The 24,193-nt window shown below is 38.4% G+C and overlaps 1 protein-coding gene across 9 annotated transcripts in view; it reads right to left on the reverse strand.

Moving 5' to 3' along the window:
- Nucleotides 1–23,717, reverse strand: part of FOXN2 (forkhead box N2) — a 61,761-nt gene extending 38,044 nt beyond the window's left edge. The window contains exons 1-2 of one of the 9 annotated variants that reach the window (XM_073791375.1): nucleotides 2,680–3,152; nucleotides 2,457–2,588 (exon numbers count right to left, since the gene is read on the reverse strand). The gene's annotated coding sequence lies outside the window, so the exon portion shown is untranslated. Of the gene's footprint in view, nucleotides 1–314; nucleotides 1,497–2,456; nucleotides 3,153–22,107; nucleotides 22,335–22,384; nucleotides 22,472–22,499; nucleotides 22,615–23,291; nucleotides 23,444–23,616 lie in introns of those variants that run through there. The other 8 variants (XM_073791379.1, XM_073791376.1, XM_033838576.2 and 5 more) reach the window with 8 other exon arrangements.
- Between the last annotated feature and the right edge of the window lie 476 nt (nucleotides 23,718–24,193).

Genomic DNA, 24,193 nt, shown 5'->3' on the forward strand with positions numbered 1-24,193 from the left:
GGGGCACGAATCCGTGTCCCCTGCATCGGCAGGCGGACTCTCAACCAATGCGCCACCAGGGAAGCCCATTACCATAACATTTTTATCACACATACTCATCAAAATCCAAAGTTACTTTTAATCTTCTCCTGAGTAACAAAAAGATCTTTTGGATACTAGCTCCAATCACCTCTCCCCAGTTTATAAAATAAACTGACAATTAGTAAATAACTAAAACAACTGCTATTTCAGTTTTTTTAATCCCATAAAACACTATTATTATTGTTTATACAGTTTTTAAAAAATTAACTTACACTTTATTAACATACACTTACCACTGTCTTTGATCATCATTCCTTTTTGAATCTCAGACTTTCAATGACCACTTTCCTTCTACTTAAAATGGTCTGCTAGGGGGATGGGGGAGCGATGGAGTGGGAGTTTGGGGTTAGCAGAGGCAAAGTATTATATACAGAATGGATAAACAACAAGGTCCTACTATATAGCACAGGGAACTATATTCAATATCCTGTGATAAACCATAATGGAAAAGAATATGAAAAAGAATACATGTAACTGAATCACTTTGCTAAAAAGGAGAAATTAACACAACACTGTAAATCAACTATACTTCAGTTAAAAAAAAAGTGGTCTGCTAGTGAACTTTCGGATTTCTCTGAGCATGTCTTTATTTTGCCCTTGTTCTTGAAAGTTATTTTTTGCTAGCTATAGAATTCTGGGTTGAACTAGAGCAGGTCACAGCTTCTAGATTTATTTTCACTGAGTACATCATTTCATGATCTCTATTTCCATTATTGTTATTGAAACCTGATAACCCTTTGAAAGTGTTCTGTGTTTTCTCTTAAAAATTTCCCCTTTATTAACCTCTTTTATATTTTCCCCTTTATTGTCTCTCTGTACTGCATTCTGAATCTCTTCAGGTTTATCTTTTTTTTAAAATGATGTAATCGGAATGTTTATTTATTTATTTAAATTTATTTATTTAAATTCATTTAAATTTATTTACTTATTTATTTTATTTTTGGCTGCGTTGGGTCCTCGTTGCTGTGCAGGCTTTCTCTTGTTGCAGCAAGCAGGGGCTACTCTTAGTTGCGGTGCACAGGCTTCTCATTGCAGTGGCTTCTCTTATTGTGGAACACGGGCTCTAGGCACGCAGGCTTCAGTAGTTGTGGCTCGTGGGCTCTAGAGTGCAGGCTAAGCAGTTGTGGCGCATGAGCTTAGTTGCTCCACAGCATGTGGGATCTTCCCAGACCAGGGTTCAAAACCATGTCCCCTGCACTGGCAGGTGGATTCTTAACCACTGCGTCACCAGGGAAGTCCCACGTTTATCTTTTATTGTATCATTTTTTCTTCAATGGGGTCTGTTTGCTTTTACCTATTCCTTGAAATCTAATTTCAGTTACTGTATATTTTCATTTCTAGAACTTCTGATTCTTCTACAAAATGTTTGTTTGCTCTTTTCCTCATTTTTAAGCTTTCATTGAACATATTAAATATAATTATTTTATATTTTACACCTGATAATTCCAAGATGTGAACCATTTGTAGGTCTGATTCTACTGATTCTCTTACATTGTGCCCTGTTTCCTTAGATGGCTTGTAAATTTTTATTTTAAGCAACTCATTTTCATTATAACTTTACCAACAGGAATTCTTTGACAATGATGATTTGTGCTGCTTCTGTCAGGCCCCTGGGAGTAGTAACAATCCAGGATCATTTAAAATTCTTATAACAGAATTCAAATGCGAAGTATAGAAAGTGAGGAAGTGGAAAAAGGTAAGAAAAGCAAAGAGAGAAAATAGGGCAGAGGGGACTTCCCTGGTGGTCCAGTGGTTAAGAATCCGCCTTCCAATGCAGGGGATGCGGGTTCAATCCCTGGTCAGGGAACTAAGATCCCATATACCACGGGGCAACTAAGCCTGTGTGCCACAACTGGAGAGCCTGTGTGCTGCAACTACAGAGTCCATGTGCTCTGGAACCCACGTGCCACAATTAGAGAGAAGCCTGCTCGCCGCGACGAAGGATCCCCCATGCTGCAACGAAGACCCAAAGTAGCCAAAAATAAATAAATATTAAAACAAAACAAAACAAACAAAAAATAAAATAAAATTCTTAGCTTGAGGTCTAGTGTGAATTCAGGCTGCAAACCAGTGCGAGGGCTGGTTTGTGGTAACAAATTTTCAGTAGAGATTTTTTATTTTTTCCTGTTAGCAGCAATATTATAGAAAGATAATTTTCTTTGTTGGGAAAGAATTTCTAGATCACTCTTACACCTAGAAGGTATATACCCCTATGGAAAAAGGGTTATTACTGGAGAAGACTGCTAAATGTTTTACTCTGGTGGCTCTGGGCTTTGCTTCCTGATCCCTGAGCCCCCAAAAGGCCAGGAAAACAGAAGCTCACTTGATTTGGTAAATACCCTCAAGGCAATAGCCAGCTTCAGTACTCAGCTTACCTCACTGGGTTTCCAATTAGTGTTCAGTCTAAATATTCTTTACTTTTGTGCCAGAGCACTGATGCATTTTGTCCAGCATTTTAGGTTGTTTTCAGCAGAAAGACTAGTCCAGGTACTTAGTTCCCCATGCCTCTGGAAACGGATGTTTACATTAGTTTCTGATGGCAATATCTCTAAAGAACATTATCCCATATTTTAGAGCACTGGTTCTTCTCTAACTTACATTACACCGTATTTTAGAGCACTGGTTCTTAAGTTTCTTCTGCCTCCACACACTTGAGGAATTTCACTTACTCCTATCACTAAGAGTTGCTTGTTATGACAGTGATTCCCAACTGGCAGTAGGTAGAAGACATTTCCTTGGAGGTGAAAGGTGGTAATCAAAAATTGTGAGTACATTTTTTTTTTCAAGAGGTTACTTCTTCTCATCCCTTTAAAAAATCATACTTTAAATATAGGAAAGGTATTTTAACCCCTTAACTATGATTCAGGCTATTATAAACAAAGATTTGGTAAAGGATAATACTTATAGGGATTGCTCAAGTATATAGGACTATTTGCCACTTTCTCAGTGTTTCTCAATAAGTGTGTGCCATGGATAAACTCTGGGGGCCACAAGTTTTGCAAATTTTCATTTTGTGTTTTCATTTCAATAACAATATAAAGAAAAAAACGAAAGACTTAAAAATAAACTTACTTCAGAAACTAAAGTCAGTGATTCTAAAAATGGGATATATAATTATTTTCTTTAAAAGGGATCCATATATTATTCCAGTTACAAATACTGCTTCACACTCAAAGGTCTCACATTTGCTATGCTTGAGTTACTGGATTAATCTTCCTAGTTCTATATCCTAGTCCTCAGTTGTACTGTAGTCACTGTACCTGATTATACAGGTATATGATCCCTTACTTAAAATCCTTGAGGGCAGATATATTTCAGAATTCAGAATATTCTGGATGTTAGAAAGGGACTACAATGCACACGTGATATGTTATACAGTGTGTCAGTGAGGTCTGAGGCAGGACCCCATAATAAAAATGTTAATGTTTCTGCAGAAAAATGTATATTCACAGTAAGAAGGGAGTAAATAAAGACCATCAATAGTCTTATATCAGTTCAGATCATGTTTTAACACTACATGGGTTAAGAGAAAACTTTTGGCTTTCGGAGCACTTTGGATTTCTAAAACATGGAAATACAATTATAGAAGCATTATCTGCTATAGACTGGAAATCCAGATAAATTTCATTAGAATTTCATATAAGATATGATAATGCACCTTAAGGTGCATGAATTTAATGCATCAACTTTGTAATTTTTTTCCCCAAATACTTAGGAACCCCTTTTTGTCTACTTGTAGTTTAATAGTTGAGGATACAGAATAAGCAATTTCCTGACAACCAGGAAATGTATTATATTATAAATTCTAAAATGTCTGAAGTATCTAAATGTATATAGGAATTTAAAATATATTCCAAAACTAACATATAAGCTATATTGGATTATGATTATAATATCTCTACGTCTGGTAATGTGGATAAAAGATAGAAAAAGCGAAGTATAAGAGATACACTATTCAGAATAATCTCTCCTTGTCCTTTTCTAAGATGCTTCAAGAAGAAACCTTTTACTCCTACTACACTCATGGCTCCGTTGTCATAGGTGTTAGATTCTATGGTAAAACAGTGTACAACTATAAAATGAAAGGCTTCTTCCTTGAGAAAGGAATATATATATGTAATACTAGAAGGTACTAAACAGAAGGTTGGGGAGGCAGTACATTTGAAGTTAAAATTGTGAAAGATAAGGCAATTTCATATTATAAAGTCATAAAAGTGAAATCTAAATCATTATTATTAACATTAGAATCACATCTGGTGGCAGTGAGGCAGAGGGTTAAAGAGCATGAGCTGTGAAGAGATATTGCCTGGGTTCAAATTCCAGGTCTGCCATTCAACAGGCTATAAGACCTATCAACGAAGAATTCTAACAGTACCTACTTTCATAAGATTGTTAGTACAAATTAAATGAGAATAAATATAAAGGACTCAGAACAAACGTAGAGAGTAAGTACACAATAAATACTAGCTATAGAGATGGTAATTATTATTACTGTTATTAATTTTAAAATTATTATTAGCTTTCTTCCTAAAGTAGTAGATTTATATATGTTATATCCCTCGAATACAAAAAAATGAGGGTATAAAATCAGTAACTATACTTTGTGTTTTGAAGAAATTAAAAAAAAATTCTAGTATTAAGGATGGGCCTCCTTTATGACCAGTGACACCCTCTGGTGAGGCAGAAATTAGGACTTCTCAGAAGAGTGCTGCAATAACAGTTTCATCATTTTCTTTATGATGCGACTTTCACTTCCTTATTCTGTTTCCATGAACTTTATGTATGTCAGTCTTTTACCAATCATACCACATGACAGAACCTTTCTTCAAATCTTTCTAGTTTAATAATCTAAAAGCATTTAAACCATATAAACTTTCAGAACTTTTTTTAGTTTTTTGTTATTAATGGCCCCAAAAGATTTTAAGTTCATTTATTAACAGCTGCCTAATGCTAACATTCTAACAAAAGAATTTATATAAAAAAAATAACTACATTACCTCTGAAATAAAATATGTTGAGTTTTCACTAGTAATGACATTCTCAATAACAAAAAGATACAGTGGCAAATATAATGCTATAATCAAAACAGGACAGGAATATAAATATCTACATATATAGTTATATTTATTTGTATCTGACTAGTTCAGAATCTATCATGAATCTACCGAATTCTTACCAAGTTAAAATATTCAAAATAATTTCTTTAAGATATTACTTATATTACTTATACTGTAAATTTCAGGATAACATCTATAGTACCTTAAAAATAGACTCATGTATATAAAATTTAACAACCCAAAAAAATCAGGCTCTCAGTCCAGCAATTCTCATGAACATAAAAGTTTTTTAATGTATACCTTAGTAATATAAATCCATAGCAAATAAGAAATAATTGAAATTAATTCAGTTCTACTGTGTTTAATACTTTTAAAAAGTGCTTTTCAAATTATATTATTGAATTTCATGTTATACTTTTCAACTTTAATTACGTTTTTATCTTACCTATATCATAGTTCTTAAGAACCCTAAATCCGTAAGTTATTGTTTGCAAGATACTTTTTTAATTGTTACAAATTTAGATTTAATCCATAATATTATTTAAGAATTCATTTTAGGAAATGAAAAATAGCACTGAAAAAAGACATCAAAATAAAATAATAGTTAATTTTTGATATCCCAAAGGAAATTTATTCCAATTTATTTCTTCCCTGCACCCTTGAGCCAATCATTGAATATTTCTGTCCTCATTACACAGAAAGGATAAATGAGGAAAATCAATTTTGCTGTTTCTAAAAAAATTTTACTACACTGGACTAAAAAGGAAGCATGCCATCTGTTATGTTCTACTAGAACTGGAAAGAAGTTGAAACCAGCTCTTGAGCAATCGTACTGAGAAGCCCCGAAGAAGACTTAAAGCACGGGATGATTAATCTGGAACTATGTGGCAGCATCTGACCTACAGATACAGTTGTTTCTCACCGTCTTCACCCGACTAGTCTAGCTTCCTATTTAAAATCAGTCTCATTATAAATACTTTAAACATCTAAATTCCTGAAGCATGTGACAAATGAGTATGATATTTGGTTGTATTTAATTATACATATTTACAATTTCTAATTATGCTTTTTTACATGGTCTTAAGACGTCTGGAAACTTTATTTCTATTGACTTGCTATTTTACCTCTCACCAAGAACTTAATGTCATCAGTAAATTAAACAATCTTAGAAGTGTGAAAAGAGTAACCCGAGAGTAGGCCCCTTCTCAGATTTGTGGCTTTCCCATCCAATCACTTTAAAGTAACCAATATAAAAAACCATTTGACAGGCTAAGACAACCCTAGCAAGGGGAAATAGGCTGTCATTCACTTAGCTCACATGACTAAACAATGTTTTCCATAGGAAAAAAAAATCTACTACAGAGTTAAGGCATACACAGAAATCGAAAATGTTTGTGAATTCTATCAGAACTGCCTGGCAATTACTTCAATTCTTTACTGTAATTTAAGCTTTGTCTCTGATTAAGATTTACGATATAATAAAAGGAATTTCCATCTAATTTCCCGCTCCTTTCCTCACCTGCACCTCCTTAGGAATAAACCATTTTTATTAATTAATTATAAAACATACCATAACTCAAGACTGGAAGCCACAGTACTATATTTCCTAGATTTATTCAGCAGTATAATAATCTTATAATAAGCTCAACATAAAATATTTTAGCGGGCTTCCCTGGTGGCGCAGTGGCTGAGAGTCCGCCTGCCGATGCAGGGGACGCGGGTTCGTGCCCCGGTCCGGGAAGATCCCACATGCCGCGGAGCGGCTGGGCCCGTGAGCCTTGGCCGCTGAGCCTGCGCGTCCGGAGCCTGTGCTCCGCAATGGGAGAGGCCACAACAGTGAGAGGCCCGCGTACCGAAAAAAAAAAAAAAAAAAAAAAAAATATTTTAGCAGTTTACAGATACTAATTATTTTCAAAATCTTAAGAGTTCCTCATTTTTAAATAAGGAAAACAATTTTCTTGTTAATTTATCACATTGGTAGTGATAATAGTGTAACACTTATTGAGCACATACTATTTGCAAGGCTTTGTGTAACAAATTTAATGCTAGAACTTTAAAGATATTCTATTAACTCAAATTATCTGATAACTTTGGTAACCCTGAGGTAAGAAAATTAAGCCATATAAAAGGAACTCACAACCTTTCCTACAATACATTCTTTGTTTTAAGGTTCTCTATTATAAATACTGTCCATCGCATAAAATCCAATATTGAGATTACAGGGTAGATTCAAATCCCAAAAGTACTACTGCAAAAAGACGTATGTTTGATTATAATGCTACATGATGTCATGTATCCAGGACAACTGAAGCATTATGATCTCTTAGGGATAAAACTGCCTCTTCGTCATAGATTTAGGTGACACAGCATGTGACCCATTGTCTCTAAACAAAAAATGTGTGCAGCTGCATTTTCCTGTCAAGAAAGGGAAAGGGAGGGAAGGACGCAGAATACAAAAGGGTCAAAGATTTGTCTCATAGAGAAACAGTTTTTCAAATGGGGTAAAAAAAGAAATAAAATTGGGGGGGGGGTCTTCCCTGGTGGCGCAGTGGTTGAGAGTCCACCTGCCGATGCAGGGGACACGGGTTCATGCCCCGGTCCGGGAAGATCCCGTGGAGCGGCTAGGCCCATGAGCCACGGCCGCTGAGCCTGCGCGTCCGGAGCCTGTGCTCCGCAATGGGAGAGGCCACAACAGTGAGAGGCCCGCGTACTACAAAAAAAAAAAAAAAAAAAAAAAAAAAATTGAGTGGGGGAAAACACCTTTCCCCAACTCGTGCTAAAAGCAGAGAACACTAAAATTCGGGAGGGGAGTGGGATCTGTTGTGGTAATCTTCCACTGAATCCACTTTTCTCCTAAGTTAACTTGCCCAAATACATTGTATAACCATGGTTCAAATGCCATGTCTACCTAAACAATTTTGTGCTACTTGTATACAGTATATAGAGGTTCCCTACACATTGTTACAGCACTTGTCTCCCCCCACCCGCCAAAAAAGTCTCATTGTTCATTTGTTTCTTGGAGAAATTAATATGAAGCAATAGCTTTATAAGTTAAAAAAAAAAGACTGCTTCTAACCAGTAAACAAACATGATATTTTCCATATAAAGACCAAATATATATATATATTTTTAAACAATGAATCCCTAGCGCATAACCCTGCCTTTCACACAGAGAAATACTGGTTTCAAAAAATAGTACCATAAGAGATCTAAGTTGAGTGAAAATTGTTTTCTCTGTCGAGAAAAATAGCTATTTCTAATAAATGTTTTTTAAAAGTTCATGACAAAATAATTTGTAAACTTCTATTAGTATCTAAAACATAGCACTAGTTTACCTTACATGTTACTAAACATAGTGATAGAAAAAAAGCGCTTACTAGCTTTCAGAGTAAATCTACCTGAGAAAACCCATCTTCTCAATCTTTGGGACTACAATCAATGCCATATCTGAACCAAAATGCGTTAAAGGCTGAAAAAAACTGACAGTACAAAAAAACAAACAAACCAACCACAAATGGAGAGAAATATCCTTACCATCTAGAATTAGAAGTAATGTCACCTGTGCTACAAACCATATAGTGACCAGTTAGCCAACAAGCACTTCGGGTGTTTTTTTAGATGTTGGGGGGGGGGGGGGTAGAAGTTTATTTATTTATTTATTTATTTGCTGTGTTGGGTCTTCATTTCTGTGTGAGGGCTTTCTCTAGTTGTGGCAAGCAGGGGCCACTCTTCATCATGGTGCGCGGGCCTCTCACTGTCTCGGCCTCTCTTGTTGCCGAGCACAGGCTCCAGACACGCAGGCTCAATAGTTGTGGCTCACGGGCCTAGTTGCTCCGCAGCATGTGGGATCCTCCCAGACCAGGGCTCGAACCCGTGTCCCCTGCATTAGCAAGCAGATTCTCAACCACTGCGCCACCAGGGAAGCCCAGCACTTTGTTTTTTTGATAGCCTTGTAACTGTACTTGAAAAGTTATTTTGAGAGGAACAAAGTTACAGAAACCTGAAAATCAACAGATCTAATGTCCTAAAGTACAAAGATAAATTTGGTTGGCATGTGAATACAAACAGGTGGTATTCTTTATCACCAAAATTTATTTATGTGTAATATGGTTTTCAGTGCCTTGAATATAAGCTATAATTAGTCAGCCATGCAGTAAATCTACAGTGAATTGTTCCACTGAAAATAAGCATCTTTCAAAAGCACACTCATGATCAAAATAAATTTAATAAAGGCAGACAATGATATCTTACCTTACTAATAACCCCCATATCAAATTTGGAAACCATGATTAAAACTTAAGACTGTATACTGGTTGACTTAATATACTGATTTTATATGTAATTCTAAAAACAATACAAAAGCATGATTAACTTAACACAGAATTAAGTTCTCTTTAAAATAGGACTAAACTAACCCTATATGAACACTTAAGTAAATATATTTATGCTAAAAATTATTAAAGGTATATATTATTGGTATTTCCCTGGTGGCACAGTGGTTAAGAATCTGCCTGCCAATGCAGGGAACATGGGTTCGAGCCCTGGTCCAGGAAGATCCCACATGGCGCGGAGCAACTAAGCCCGTGTGCCACAACTACTGAGCCTGCGCTCTACAGCCTGCAAGCCACAACTACTGAGCCTGCGTGCCACAACTACTGAAGCCCGTGCGCCTACAGCCCGTGCTCTGCAACAAGCCACCGCAACAACAGAAGTCCCCGCTCGCCGTAACTAAAGAAAGCCCACCTGCAGCAAAGAAGACCCAACACAGCCAAAAATAAATAAATAAATGTACTTTTTAGAAAGTATATGTTATTAAATAGACTATCTCCAGGGCATTTTAGAAAGTAGTAATACTTAACTGTAATAATCATTCAAGTTTCTAAATAAACTTACATGGAATATAAAACCCGAATTCTAAGTAGCCATATCAACTGCAGCTATTTACAGCTAGTTGTCACTACTAGTAGATAGAATCAGCAACTGAGTGGATGTTAGTTCCATTTGATAATACTATATAGAGAATACTGAAAGAGAATATGGCTGTTTTTCTTCTTGGAGGTAGATCAATGTTTGTGGTGTGTGTGTGTGTGTGTGTGTGTGTGTGTGTGTGTGTGTGTGTGTGTGTGTGTGTGTGTGTGTGTGTGTGTATTTTGTTTTGACCTGTTGAGCTTGAGATACTTGTGAGATACTTAAGTAGAGTAGGCATTTGGGATATATGTGATCTAAAGTTCAGGAGAGAGGTTTGGTCTAGAGATAGATTTTGGAGTCATTAAACCTGAAATCTGCCCATCTTTCTCCACTTTCGCAGTCACAACTATAGTCCAGGTCAACATCATCTCTCATCTAGACCACTACAATGGTAGTCTACATGAATGGTACCCCCTACGGTTTGTGTTCTGCACAAACATACACAGTGGCTCTGATAATATCTTCCTAAATTAGTCCCCCTGCATCTATGCCTGATGCTCCTAATTTGTTTTCTATAATATAGCATAATCTTATAAAATGCAAAACTGAAAATGTCCCTTTCTTGCTTAATCCATCAAAGGGACCCTTAGGTCAAAGTCCAAAGGCCTTAACATGGTGTATGAGACTCTGCCTAACTTAGCCCCTGTCTAACATCTCTGGCCTTATCTTTTGCCACTCTCCCTTGTTCTCCCCACTTGAGATGTCTGAATAGGCCATGCTTTCTCCTCCTCCCTCAGGGTCTTTACAAATGCTACTATCTTTGCCTAAAATATTCTTCTTTTCATTCTTACTTGTATGTACATTTCACCTAGCCCTGGCTAACGGCTATCATTCGTATTTCAGCTTAAAAATCTTAAGAGAGACTTCCTCTAACATCCCAGACTACAGAGGGCCCCAAGTTCTTTTCTTCCATAATTGCCTATACTTTTTAATAACATTTGGCACACCTGAGATGGCTCAATACGCATCTTTCCTAACTGACTGAAAGCTCCATAATGGCAGACAAAACAGTTGTCTGTTTTGTTTACTGCTCAAATATTTATTGTCCAGCTCTGCTACTACATAACTGTGACATCTATAAACTGAGATGGTTGAACTTTTGTTCTACAATACTCTAAGTGCTATTAAAAACTGAAATTCAGGGCTTCCCTGGTGGCACAGTGGTTGAGAGTCTGCCTGCCGATGCAGGGGACACGGGTTCATGCCCCGGTCCGGGAAGATCTCACATGCTGCGGAGCGGCTGGGCCCGTGAGCCATGGCCGCTAAGCCTGCGCGTCCGGAGCCTGTGCTCCGCAACGGGAGAGGCCACAACAGTGAGAGGCCGGCGTACTGCAAAAACAAAACAAAACAAAACAAAACTGAAATTCAAATATTACTAGCTTTCCTGTAGATATATACATGGTAAGACCTACCTTTCCTACTTGTATGTACATTTCCAACATGTGTGAGTGTGTGTATAAATTATGTACACATAATTTATGTAAATGAGAGCTTTCTTACATAAAAACACTTTCTTACATAAAAAAATTCATTGAATGCTTATTGATACCTGGTGTTTTACTTGTATTAACTCTTTTAATCTTTGTAACAACTCTACCAGGCAACTGCTATTATCAGTGTCTATTTTATGTGGAAACAGATGCAGAGAGATTAAACAGTGTGCCCACATCACAAATCATGAAGTGGCACAACTGGGATATAAGCTCAGGGAATAATGTGACTCCAGAGCTCATGCTCTTCACTAGTATACTAGTTGCCACCCTACCTAGATTGCTCCATAAGAATAACAACAAAAAAGCTACATACTATCATCAATATATCTGACTCAGTATCTATCAATACATCCTCAACCTAATGCTCTTCCATATGAAGTTAGTCCAAACTAGACAAACCTGTTCAAATACTTCCTGTACATTTCTTTATATGCTTCCTCCTGCTATTCTAAACATCAGGATTGTCTACTCTCCTACCACCAATCAGTCAAAACCCTAATATTTAAGGCCTCACTTAATGACAACTCCTCCATGTAATTCCCACCTGAACTTCTCTTAGGGATTTTCAATCTCTCTCACAATGTTCCAATTGCATTTATATGTCCTCTTTTTACAGTAGTTATTTGTGTCAACAGCTCAAAAGAAACAATTGACATGAAATCACTTTATAAACACTAAAGTTCTATATTATAAAGTATTTAATCCAGACTAAATAAAAAACCAGAGGAGACTGGGAAACAATGGGTTCAACACACCTAAGCAGAATACTTCAAGCAAGTACAACCTGGCTCTAACTAGACAAGAAACACAAAGGTAAAATTATACTCAAATTATACTGCATGATAAGTTTTTTCAATTAAACAAAGGAGACTTTTTTTTTCCAAAGGAGACATTTTAATCAAACTATATGGAACAAAAAGTTGAAGGGTGAAATATGATATTCATTAAAAAAAATTTACTGAGCATTAACTTTCAAGTAAAGAATATTATGTTAGACAACTATGTTCCATTCTGCTCTGTGATCTTTTCACTTCCTAAATTTCAGTTCTCTACTTAAGAACTATTTGGAAAATAGTTTTATCACAAAAGGAAACTTTTAAACATTAATTATTTTAATTCCATCTGAACAACATGCTCTTTTGAAGTTGCAATTAAAGAAAGCCTAATGCTAATCCACGTGTATGAAGAACTACTAAAGGAAAAGTTTGAAAAAAACAGAGATAATGAGTTGTTAAAGGTACTGACACACCATTCATAAGCCTCCATTATGACTATAAAATCCACCTCACTCAATCCCACTCATTGGGGAAAGTTCCTACTCCGTGTTCCCACAGTACTAGAATCCATGTCTAGAAGGGTATGTCTCACACTGCAATTATTTACTTTCATGCATCTGATCCTTGTTATTAAACCCAATTTTTTCTCCATGATTTAAGAATGGTCCTAGGTGTACACAATGTAGGTTAGCTTTTGAATATTGGAAAAAGCTAAAGCATTAAAAGTCAAAGCACTAACACTTGACTTGTATATGTGCAACAGAAAGACAATCCCATGACCCTTTCACAATTTCCCAAAGGATCTTTAATAGATTCTTAAAGGCTCTCTTAACTATGAAGAAATAATCAGGGCAAAACAACAGGTTCAGAATTTTGTGACATCTATATACAATCAGTGGACGGCATTAAGTGGCAATAATTTCAGAAGAAATGAAAGTTTTTTGTCAAGATTTTAGGAAAAAAAGACATGACCACTCCCTGAATTAAAATTACCAGGAAGATGATTTTGGGAAGATGGCAGCTGTCGTGGCAGCAAATTCTTTTTTTATTTTTAAAAATTTTTTTATTTTTATTTTTTGCTGTACATGGGCCTCTCACTGTTGTGGCCTCTCCTGTTGCAGAGCACAGGCTCCGGACGCACAGGCTCAGCAGCCATGGCTCAGGGCCCAGCCGCTCCGCGGCACGTGAGATCTTCCCGGACTGGGGCACGAAACCATGTCCCCTGCATCAGCAGGCGGACTCTCAACCACTGCGCCACCAGGGAAGCCCGGCAGCAAATTTTTGATTCCTTGCAAATCTTCACATAAAAACAGGGAGAGCAGCTATAGAGCAAACCCCAAACCCATGGGTAATAACTACAATAAAACTATTTAACAAAGTCTCCCTGCAAACCTCAAAATACAAGGACGTAAACAAACCACCAACAGCCCACAGACTTATTTTCTATCAGTGTCTAAGTGAGAGAAAATAGAGGGAAGCAATGAGGTGTCTGAGGAACTTGAGAAGAGAAGCACAAAACAGCCAAAAGGTATTCCCTGGAAAGTACTGAGAGACAGTTTGTGAACAGAAGCTGAAGCTATTCCAAAAGTGGGTAAGTGCAAGGGGTCTACAGTAAGGCCTACAGGCATGGAACAATCTAGTCCCTTTGAGCTCTCAAAACTTGACCTTTGGGGCTCTCTTCCAAGACAGACCCTAGACTTAAGAGGAAGTACTGGGAATAGAAACAAAATTGAGCAGGACAGGGAAAAACAAGATTAAGGAAAGAGCGTCTGGACATAAGTGCCAGAGTAGAAAGAGCCAGAAAATCTCTGAAAGCCATCCACCATTTTTTAAACGATGGATAAAAACAAAAAACAGAGGACTGTGAAGTTAAAAGAGCTATCGGAACCAAGCCTCCTCCTACAAGTTCAAGAAAACTAGTTTCATAAAAAGAAATGATGAAAAGTGTTGAGGGTTGAATATCATACAAAGTTACAATAAGGAAAGAGAAACAAAAATAGTTAAATTTGGGACTTCCCCAGTGGTCCAGTGGATAAGACCCTGTGCTCCCAACGCAGGGGGCCTGGGTTCGATCCCTGGCCAGGGAACTAGATTCCGCATGCATGCCGCAAATAAGAGTTCTCATGCTATAACTAAGAAGCCCGCATGCCTCAACTAAGAAGTCCGCATGCCGCAAATGAAGAAGCCTGCATGTTGCAACAAGGATCCTGCGTGCTACAGCCAAGACCCAGTACAGCCTAAATAAATAAATAAAATAAATATTAAAAGAAAAATAGTTAAATGCAGAGAAGCAGGGCAGAGGGGGAAATGGGAGTTGTTCCATGGGTAAAAGTTTCCATTTCACGAGGTGAATATGTTTTAGAAATCTGCTGTACAACACATTTCCTATAGTTAACAATACTGTATTGTACACTTAAAATTTTAAGAGGGTAGATCTCGTGTTAAATGTTCTTACCACAGTAAAAATAAATAAGTAAATAAAATAAAGATATAAAAGAAAAAACAGGGAATAAAATGATATCCTACAATGAAAGCATGCCAGAAAGATATGCTCACAGGAGAGACAAAAATGAGCTTCTATTTCAAAAAGAGCTTAAAAAAATTATGTAAGACAAGAAAAAAAAATCAGAACTAGAAAAGCTCAGGAAAGTGGGAGGGGGGTGTGGTGGTGGTGGTGTGATGAATTGGGAGATTGGGATTGACATGTATACACTAATACGTATAAAATAGATAACTAATAAGAACCTGCTGTATAATAAAATTTAAAAATTAAAAAAAAAGAGAAGCTCAAAAATAAAGTGACAGAGCTCAAGAAAGAATCTGAAATAAAAGGAAAAAAAACCCACTTCAGAAATGAAGACTTAAAGGAATACAAGAAAAAATAAACATATAAGATAAAGCCTTAAGAGAAACAAAGGGTAAAAAGGAAGAAAACTTAATCAGAAAGAAATAAACAGGAAGGGAGAGAGGAAAGGTGCAAGCAGGCTAACCACACTGTCTAAGGACACATACTTGGGTAATAAAACCAAAAAGAAACTTAAGGGATTTTCAAAAAAGTTAGAATAGTGGTTAGGTTTTTTTTTTTTTTCTTGCGGTACGCAGGCCTCTCACTGTTGTGGCCTCTCCCGTTGTGGAGCACAGGCTCCGGACGTGCAGGCTCAGTGGCCATGGCTCACAGGCCCAGCCACTCCGTGGCATGTGGGATCTTCCCGGACCGGGGTACGAACCCGTGTCCCCTGCATCGGCAGGCCAACTCTAAACCACTGTGCCACCAGGGAAGCCCAGTGGTTAGTTTTTGAAGGAAGGAGTTATGTTTTGGAAGAGGCACTCGAAAGGGCTTCTAAGGTGGCTGGCAAAATTCTATTCCTTAACCTTGAAGATGGTTACATGAGGGTTGGCCTTAGAATAATTCACTAAGCTGCACATTTCTTGTGTGGTTTTCTGCATCTACATTTTATTTTACAGTAAAAAGCATTTTAAAAATTTAGAAAATAAAAAACCATAAATGGTATTAATTTAAAACTTCTAGCTATCAGTAGAAAACATAGTAACAAAAAGCTCTTGGAATAATCTTCAAAATGACTTAAAAAAATTACACGGCAAACTGAGAGACAAGTTTCCCACAGTGTTTCATCATGAAGTTTGGTAAACAGGACAATGAATTAAAAGTCCACCATCTTATTATATAGAACCTACCTGTTCTGCTTTTCACATGTAACACATAGTTTAAAAGTGTTTGACATTTACTTATTCTTAGAATAAATTTCAACTGATACTTAAAATTTGTAAAAGATTTTTTCAGTTAAGAGGTACTCTAAAACTGCGAAGAAAACTCACCTTTGAGACAAGCAAACACGGTCTTCTTAAAAATAAATATAATTAAATTCAACAAACATTCATTGAGCACATGTTATGTATGAGGTGTTTACAATTTAGTTGAAGAGATATGTAACACATATAAGAGGAAGCTATATATAGTAAGTGCTTTGAGAAAGGTACAAAGTAATATGGGTTCAGAAGAAGAAAAGGGCATCCCACCTGCATTAAAATTCGAACCAGACACATCTCATATTCCTCCAATCCATCTTCTACAATACTGGCAGAATGATCTTTCAAAGACCCCAAGTCCCCCTTTTAAAACACTTCACAAAATAACAGTACACAGCAGGCAATTCAAAAGCCTTACAAGAACCAGGCAGGCAACAAACAAGTGAAGCTGGTCTTCTGTAAGACAACAGAGAATTATGGAGACTGCCAAAAGAGGGCAGCTGCTTATAAGCTTCACCCAACCAACCCATGAAACCAATGCTGCCACGATGTTCAATTTTCCAAGGGACAAAAGAACTCTAGATTTTTGTGTGAAATGTACCAATATTTAAGTGTTGGCAAATATGCAAAAAAATTTTTTTTAAATATTCCTGGCCAAACAAAACACAGCTGTAGGTAAAGGTTGCAAACTGTGGCTTACAGGAATGGGTCTGATATTAATATTCCAATAGAGGGTCCCTACTGTCCTCAAAATTGAACAATGGCTGTCTTCCAATTCAAAGGAAAAAAATGAACAATTTTCTCTTATAAAGTTTTCTTCAAACTTTAGCATCTGCTACCATTAGTCTGCTAGCAACAGCAAAAATGCAAGAAAAAGTAGAAAAGGAACATTTGATCGTAGCCTCAAAAGTTTAATCTTTTTTTGGTTGTGATTGTTTTTATCAAAAGTTGTGCTCATACCCACCATTTTATACTACATAACGTGTTATATGGTCAAATTTTCTATTCCTAAAATTGTTTCTAGATTGTATGATAGAATCAAATATACAAATGTATCTGTTCTTTAGCAAAAGAATGCCATGAGACTCCAGAAAAACCATGGGCCTAATAAAATCTACAATCTTTAGTACGGTGGCCTACAAATTCCATAAAAAATCTGGTTCCTGTTTGCACCTATTTCACACCACCCCAAGCTTCCGGAATATACAATGCTCTTTAACTTCTTCATGCTTTTAGATGTATTTTAGGCTCTCCACCCCATGTTTCAGAGAGACTCAAAGTCATCTCTCTAGGAGCCTTCCTTGAATTATACAATTTTTTCCAATCATGCTTCCTTAGCATCCTATTTAGAGCCCTATTATAGAACTTACTTGCTATTTCTGATTATTCATAATTATTTGCTTATCTTTCCAACTCAGCCACTAGACCAGTAGTTTTCAAACTTTTGATGCTATCCCACAATAAGAAGTATATTTTTATAAGAGATCCATGATACTTACATATGTAACGGAAACAAAATGAAATAGCACTTTTACACTTACCACATACAACACACTGAAATTTTGTATTTGATTGTATTAAGAGATGTTGGTCACAATTTACTATATTGATTCTCTATCATCCATTTAAGAAATATTGTACTAGAATATAAATCCTTGTAGGCAGAACAAAAATACATTCATTTTTATGCTCTACCGCAGACCATAACATTTAGTAAGCAAATGTTTAAATGAATGAAAATAGCAGCATCCTGTACTAGAAAAGTAAAAGACTAATAATAAGGTTTTGAAGTCAAGCAGACCCATCACCTACCAACTTTCTTATGCAATCTCTGACAAATGACCTAACCCCCTTACATCCCAAGGAATAACACCACTTACTTAATTCACTATGACAATAAAGTAGTGGCATTCATGTCACAGAATAGGCATTCTATAAATATTAGTTTGCTCTCTTTACCCTGTATTCTTCCTTACTTTTTCCTGGGAAAGAAGTATCTCATCCTGGCAAATATCCATTTTTCAAAGACTTCAGGTCACAGTACAAAGAATATGAAATTTTAAAATCTGACAGACCTGGGCTCAAACACCCAGGGCTGCATTTACATAACTTCCGTTTCTTTATAATAAAATACGTCCCGCACAGTTGTTTTGGAGAATTAAATTATATACTCATGTGTCTAGTATAATGCCACGCCAGAACATAGTAGGCACCTGATAAAAGGTAGTAATTGTTGCCATGATTATTAATAAATGTTGCTCAATCAGCATAGAGGTAGAATTTAAATTGAACTTTTAAGGATGGAGGAGTTGGACAGAGGCATAGGGCAGGCAGAAGGAACAGTAAAATCTCAATTTACAAGAAATCTCTTCCTGTTTTCCTGTATTTCCTCTTTTAAGATAAACAAACCACAAGGATGTAAGTTTATCAATTTCCTCAATTCTCTACCTCCAAGGTTATATAAAAACTCAAAATAACTGTTCTCTGTGTCAAAATTCTAAGTTAAACATTAAATTATGCTCAGTGGGCTGAACACTATAAAATGTGAAAAGTGTAAATGTATTAATAATACATTTTAGGGAGAATTTCAATAAGAGTCCAAAGTAACAGTGCTTTTAGTTAACCCAGTTAAGGAGAAAAAATTAACTGCAATTCTTATTCAACACGTCTTTCAAACCACTTCTTAGAAAAAAACCTCTAAGTAGCAAAAGCACCAAATGCCTCTGAAATACAATCAAGAAGCCAAGAATTTTCTTATACAACCTGCAAACTTTATAAGATACGAAGATAATTAACAATAATTAAACTATTTTGCTAATTAAACAGTAGTACACCTACTTGGAGAGAATCAAAGTAATTTTCCCTTATCCATGTTGGTAGCAAAAAGATGGTTATTTTAATGGTATATATATTTAATCTTTCTGATAACAGCATATTTTCTAAATGGCTACTTAAGAACTTTATTTAGCCTTTTAGGCTTACAGTAATACTATACTTACAACTGTCAGTGAAAAGACCTATGTAGGTGAGGGGATAAATTCTATTTACTTTATGTTCACATCAGGCAGACTCCAAAAGAGTAGAAATGATGTCTCTTGCTCACCACTATATCCTTAGCACTTAAATACAGAAGATGCTCAATGAATATTTGTCCAAGTTTAATGTTTATTTATGGACAAGAAAATTAGATTGAGGGAAATAAAAATATACATGAATTAAAATTAGGTCAAGGCCTTGAGCATGAGCTGTGCTTGGAAACTTGATTCCAAAGAGTATGATTGGGTGGGGAGTGAAACCCAACGAAGACCTCAAACAGGTGATCAACAGTTGTCAACATTGTATCAATTTTATGTTCTTAGTATATACCCTAATAAGCTGTGAAGAAAATTGCACTTCACCTCTGTTGTCTTCCTCCCTAAAACTCTAATCCCAGTCTAATCATGAGGAAAATGTTAGATAAATCTCAACTGAGGGACATTCTATAAGATTTCTGACTAGTACTCCTAAAAACTGTCACAATCATCAGAAATAAGAAAAATTTGAGAAACTAGAATTCTGGAACAGAAAAAGGACACTAGGGAAAAACTAATGAAATCTGAATAAAGTATGTAATTTAGTTATAAAGTAGCAATTTTGTTTCCTTAGTTGTGACAACTGTACCACTGTAATGTAAGATGTTAACAATAGGGTAAACTGGGTGAGGTATACTGTACTATCTTGCTATTTTTCTGTAACTGTAAAACTATTCTAAAATTAAATGTTTATTTAAATTTAAAAAGTTAGGGTAAGGGGAATAAGAAATATATGAATCAAAATCCTTTGGAAGTGAATGATGATAAACATTCTTTTGGTTCCTATATATTTGGTAGCACTCTCATAGAGTGGAAATTAAGTTACTGAACAAGTCTACAGTATTAATTATGAAGTCACATATGACCAAAGCAGATGCCCCTTATTCTTGTTTCCCAAAGCATCATTCTTAGGCCTCAACACTTCAATTACTAACTCTATAACAAAAAATTGTAACATTAGCTGTCACCTCTATATTGAATGGATTATCTCACAGCTCTAATCTCTAGTCATTAAAGGTTATATTCACCTTGATATCTCCCACTCACCTAACACTCCAACTAAACTCACCATCTTCTTGACTATGCTCCCCTTCCAAACCTCCTTCTCAAAGTTACTAATTTGCCCTTTAATAGATCTCTTTCCTTCCCATAGTCAATAATTAGTCCTGCACGCTGCTGTCAAATGAACCTTCCTCAAATAAGGATTTTATCCTATCATGCCCAAGCTTAAATGCCATTTTTTTTGGCATTAAACTATGCTTAAATTCAAAAGTGATGTTTTCAAGCCCATCCATAATTGGTTATTCCTTTGTACCCTTCACTTACAAAGAAAGACCTTTCCATCCATCTCTCTACCTCATAAGTGCTGCCTTTCCTTTACTCAGAAAATAATCAAATACTCACTAAGCATATAACATATACCTGAGGTGGGGGGAAAAGACTCCTCTGGGTGGTCAAAGACTATAATTTTCTTGGGGTGATAAAACCTAAAAAGATAACAAAGAATATGGGAATTTGTCTTATTCAAGGCTGTAGCCTCAGTTACTGTAACAGTGCCTGGCACATGGTAGGTGCTCAAAAAATATTTATTAAATAAAAACAAGGCAGTATAGAATGCTACAACCCAACAGAATAATATGCTATTAGAGAAAAGAATTTCAGTTGGAGAGGTGGAAGACAGGTCTAAAGTTCTATGATTCTAAGGCTAGCAGGGCAATCAAGATTTTAACCAAGCCTCAAGTTTGAGAAGATCTTCAACAGTTAAGAGGATGTGTGCAGGTGCATTTCCAACAGAAAAATGTTGTATCAGCAAACGTAAAAAGTAGTAAATTGTTATACCATGTTGAAGTAGTGAATAATGAACAGTTCCTGTACGTCAGTGGAAGATAAGCAGGGAGAAGACTGGGACCAAAGTTTGAAAAATCTTGAGAAGAAATTTGGTATTATGCTTGATATAAGGTGTTTTGGTCGTTAAAGTGATATAACCTTTAGGAAAATTAATCTAATGGGAGTAACATGAAGGTTAGACTTTTGAAAACAAAAGCCTTTAATTTAATTCTTAAATTCTATAAATTCCAAACTCTCCAAAAGTTTATCTTCAACCTGTTTTTTACCTTACTTTAGAATAATTTATTTAAAATTATTTCATTTTATTTATTTTACTTTTTATTAATTTTTTGCTCTTCAGCCCTTGACCTTTTACTTTTATATATTCTAAAACTTTAATTTCATTCCCTTAATATCTGTTGATGTTAACATTTATATAAACTGTTAATACTTTTCCTTAAAAAAGCTTAAGAAAGTGCCCATGCACAAATCAAACAAGTATTTATTTTATCCCTAAACAAGTATTTTCACTGGTAATATATTTATATCTTTTCAGATCACAATTTTTATGTAAAAAGAGAAAAACTGAGATTTTTATGAAACTATTCTGCAGAAATCCTGCAGAATGTGATTATTTCTGATTACATTAGAAACTTTCATTAACGACTCTGAAATTCAAACGGTTTTTTCCCAAAGTTGAGAAACTCCGTAATGTACTCTTCTATTCCCCATCACTCCTTAATGGTACCTAACACTGCTGCTTAGATTTTAAAGATAAATCATCAAAACAGCAGAAAGCAAAAATATCAATATATACATTACAAGGACTGCTAGAAAACAAAGTCTTCCATTCGGTTGGTACAGAGATAGACATGAACGGTTCAGCTTTTTCCACTTCCATCTCAGAAAACACCAAAATACATGTGGATGCAAAGCTACTGTATGGTTACAAAGCCCCCTGGCTACCAGTGAAGGCTCAGCCCTGGCTGCGCTAGGGCGCTCAGTTACACTCAACCGGACACGTGGCTGTCACAATCAGAAGACAAGATTAACAGCGTAAACTAACCTGAAAATAATAACCTCCTCCCACAACCTCGGAGTTGGGGTAGAAGAAATAAAGTATGCGTCATTTCTTTGCACGCTAAGACTTTTTTCTGTAAGGAGAAAACCAAGTACAGAGGCGGCTTTAAAGAGGCTTTAAAGCAGAAATCAGGTCCAGGAAGATCCCGAGAGTGTGCCCCCAGTTTATTAAGACACGCCAACTCCCGTGAGCTGCGATGGGAACAGAGGCACTCTGCAAAGGGGCAATGGGGTGGAGTTGAGTAAGACGGAGCACTACGCACATGGGCCGCTTTCCCCTGACTCCCACCGTCCTCCCGGGTTCCAGCCTCGCTGCTGTTGCGATGGGGCGAACTCAGAAGGCTGAAGGGCCTCGCACACGCCCACACGACCTCTCACCTTCCCGGTAAGGGCACAGATAACCAAGGGCCCAAGAGAAGCGGCGAACAGGAAGTGTCCATATTGCAGCGCTGAAACACTAACTCCCATCCCACCAAGACAGCAACCCTCGGAGGCCCCCCGGGCGCCCGCTGGAGGAGGGGCCAGAGGGTGCCTGGGTCGGCCACCCCCACATCCGGGACCCGCCCCTGCCCACCCCCAACGCCCAGCCGCCCCGCTGCTCGAAGTTCACTGCCGGCCGCGCCCGGAGCCTCCCCGGGCACTATTTGGCCGGGCCCAGCCAGTCCGCCCGGGGCCGGGCGAGGGCTCCACGCCCCGCACGTCTTGCTGCACTTTATGCCGGGGGCGGGGGGAGGGGGTGCGTCTGTGCTGCAAAGACTCCCGACGGGTTTGGGGCGCTTCCCCCAACAGCAGATTCGTCCCGAGTCGAACCCTAAGCGTCCTCGGGGCCACCTCCAAGCCTTTCTGAAGAGCCGGCACCCCTCGCCGCGGTTTCCGCCCCGCGACACCCCCTCCCGGGCGGTCATTACACCCCTCAGGAAAAACTCCTAACTCCTCACGGGGCCGCACTACCCTCAGTTCGCCACCCCCCCGGGAGCCCACACGCCACCCAAGGCGCGCGCAGGGGAGACCCCCGCGCCAGCGCCAATCCCTCACGGGACAAAAATGTCCGGGCCCGTCACGGGACAGCCGCCTCCGCGCCCCACGCCCGGCGGCCGCCGCACTCTCTGCCCGGAGCGCGGACGCCGAGCGGCGCCTGCTGAGGAGGGCGCCGCTCCTCCCGGGACTCACCGTCAGCTCGGCCGCCGCAGCGGAGGGGTGAGGAACGAGCAGGGGAAGACACAATATGGCAGAGCACCGCAGCTGCTCCCGGCGGCTTCCAGTAGCCGCCTCCGGGAAGACGCGGCAACGAGCAGGCAGCGGCAGCTGCGGTGGCGGCCGCGGCAGTACCACATCCCCCTCCGGCTCTCTTCCTCCCCTCCCTCCGCCCTCCCCCGCTGCCATGGCAACGCGGCGCCAAGGAGATGAGCCCCGCCCCTCCCTCCGGTCCCCGCCTCCAGCGACCCCTTGGGAGGGGGGCTCCTCCCGTCCCTCCCTGTCCCCTCCCACCTCCTACCGGGGGGCCAGGACTGGGACCCGGCAGGCTGCCCAGGCGGCGGGTGTGGGAGGAAGGGGGATGCGGTGTCCGGAAGGGCGGGGCTCGCACGGAGAGCAGGGCGGAGACGTTGTGGGCCAGTCGGGTTTCGGGCTGAGGAGGGGCTGGGGAAGGCGGGAAAATGGAAAGGCCTCGCTTGCCCCGCGAAGGACCTATAGGAATGCGGCGGGGCGCGGCGCGGCCGCTGAGTGGCCGAGATGGGGCGGAGGCGGGTCGCGGCTGGGCGGAGCGACGGGTGGCCGCCCGGCTGGTCCGTCTGCGGGGGCTGTGCTGGGACTGCAGCGACGGCCCTCAAAAGTGCGAGCTTCTGTGGGTTTCCTCAGGAGCTTTCCGGCATTGGCCAAGCTTTGAAAGAGCTTTAGGAACGATAAAGAACTAATAGAAACTTAAAGTAGTATCACCCTCGCTTGACTGAAATTTTGTGTGGAAACTAAGCTCAACGTGTCTGAGGTTAAAAAAAAAAAAAAAAAAGACAGGAATCAGATCCAAAATTTAATAAGCATTTACTGGGCGCTTACTAAGTGATACGGGTTGGGCT

The sequence above is a fragment of the Tursiops truncatus genome, chromosome 14, assembly GCF_011762595.2.
Source record: "Tursiops truncatus isolate mTurTru1 chromosome 14, mTurTru1.mat.Y, whole genome shotgun sequence".
NCBI lineage: Eukaryota > Metazoa > Chordata > Mammalia > Artiodactyla > Delphinidae > Tursiops > Tursiops truncatus.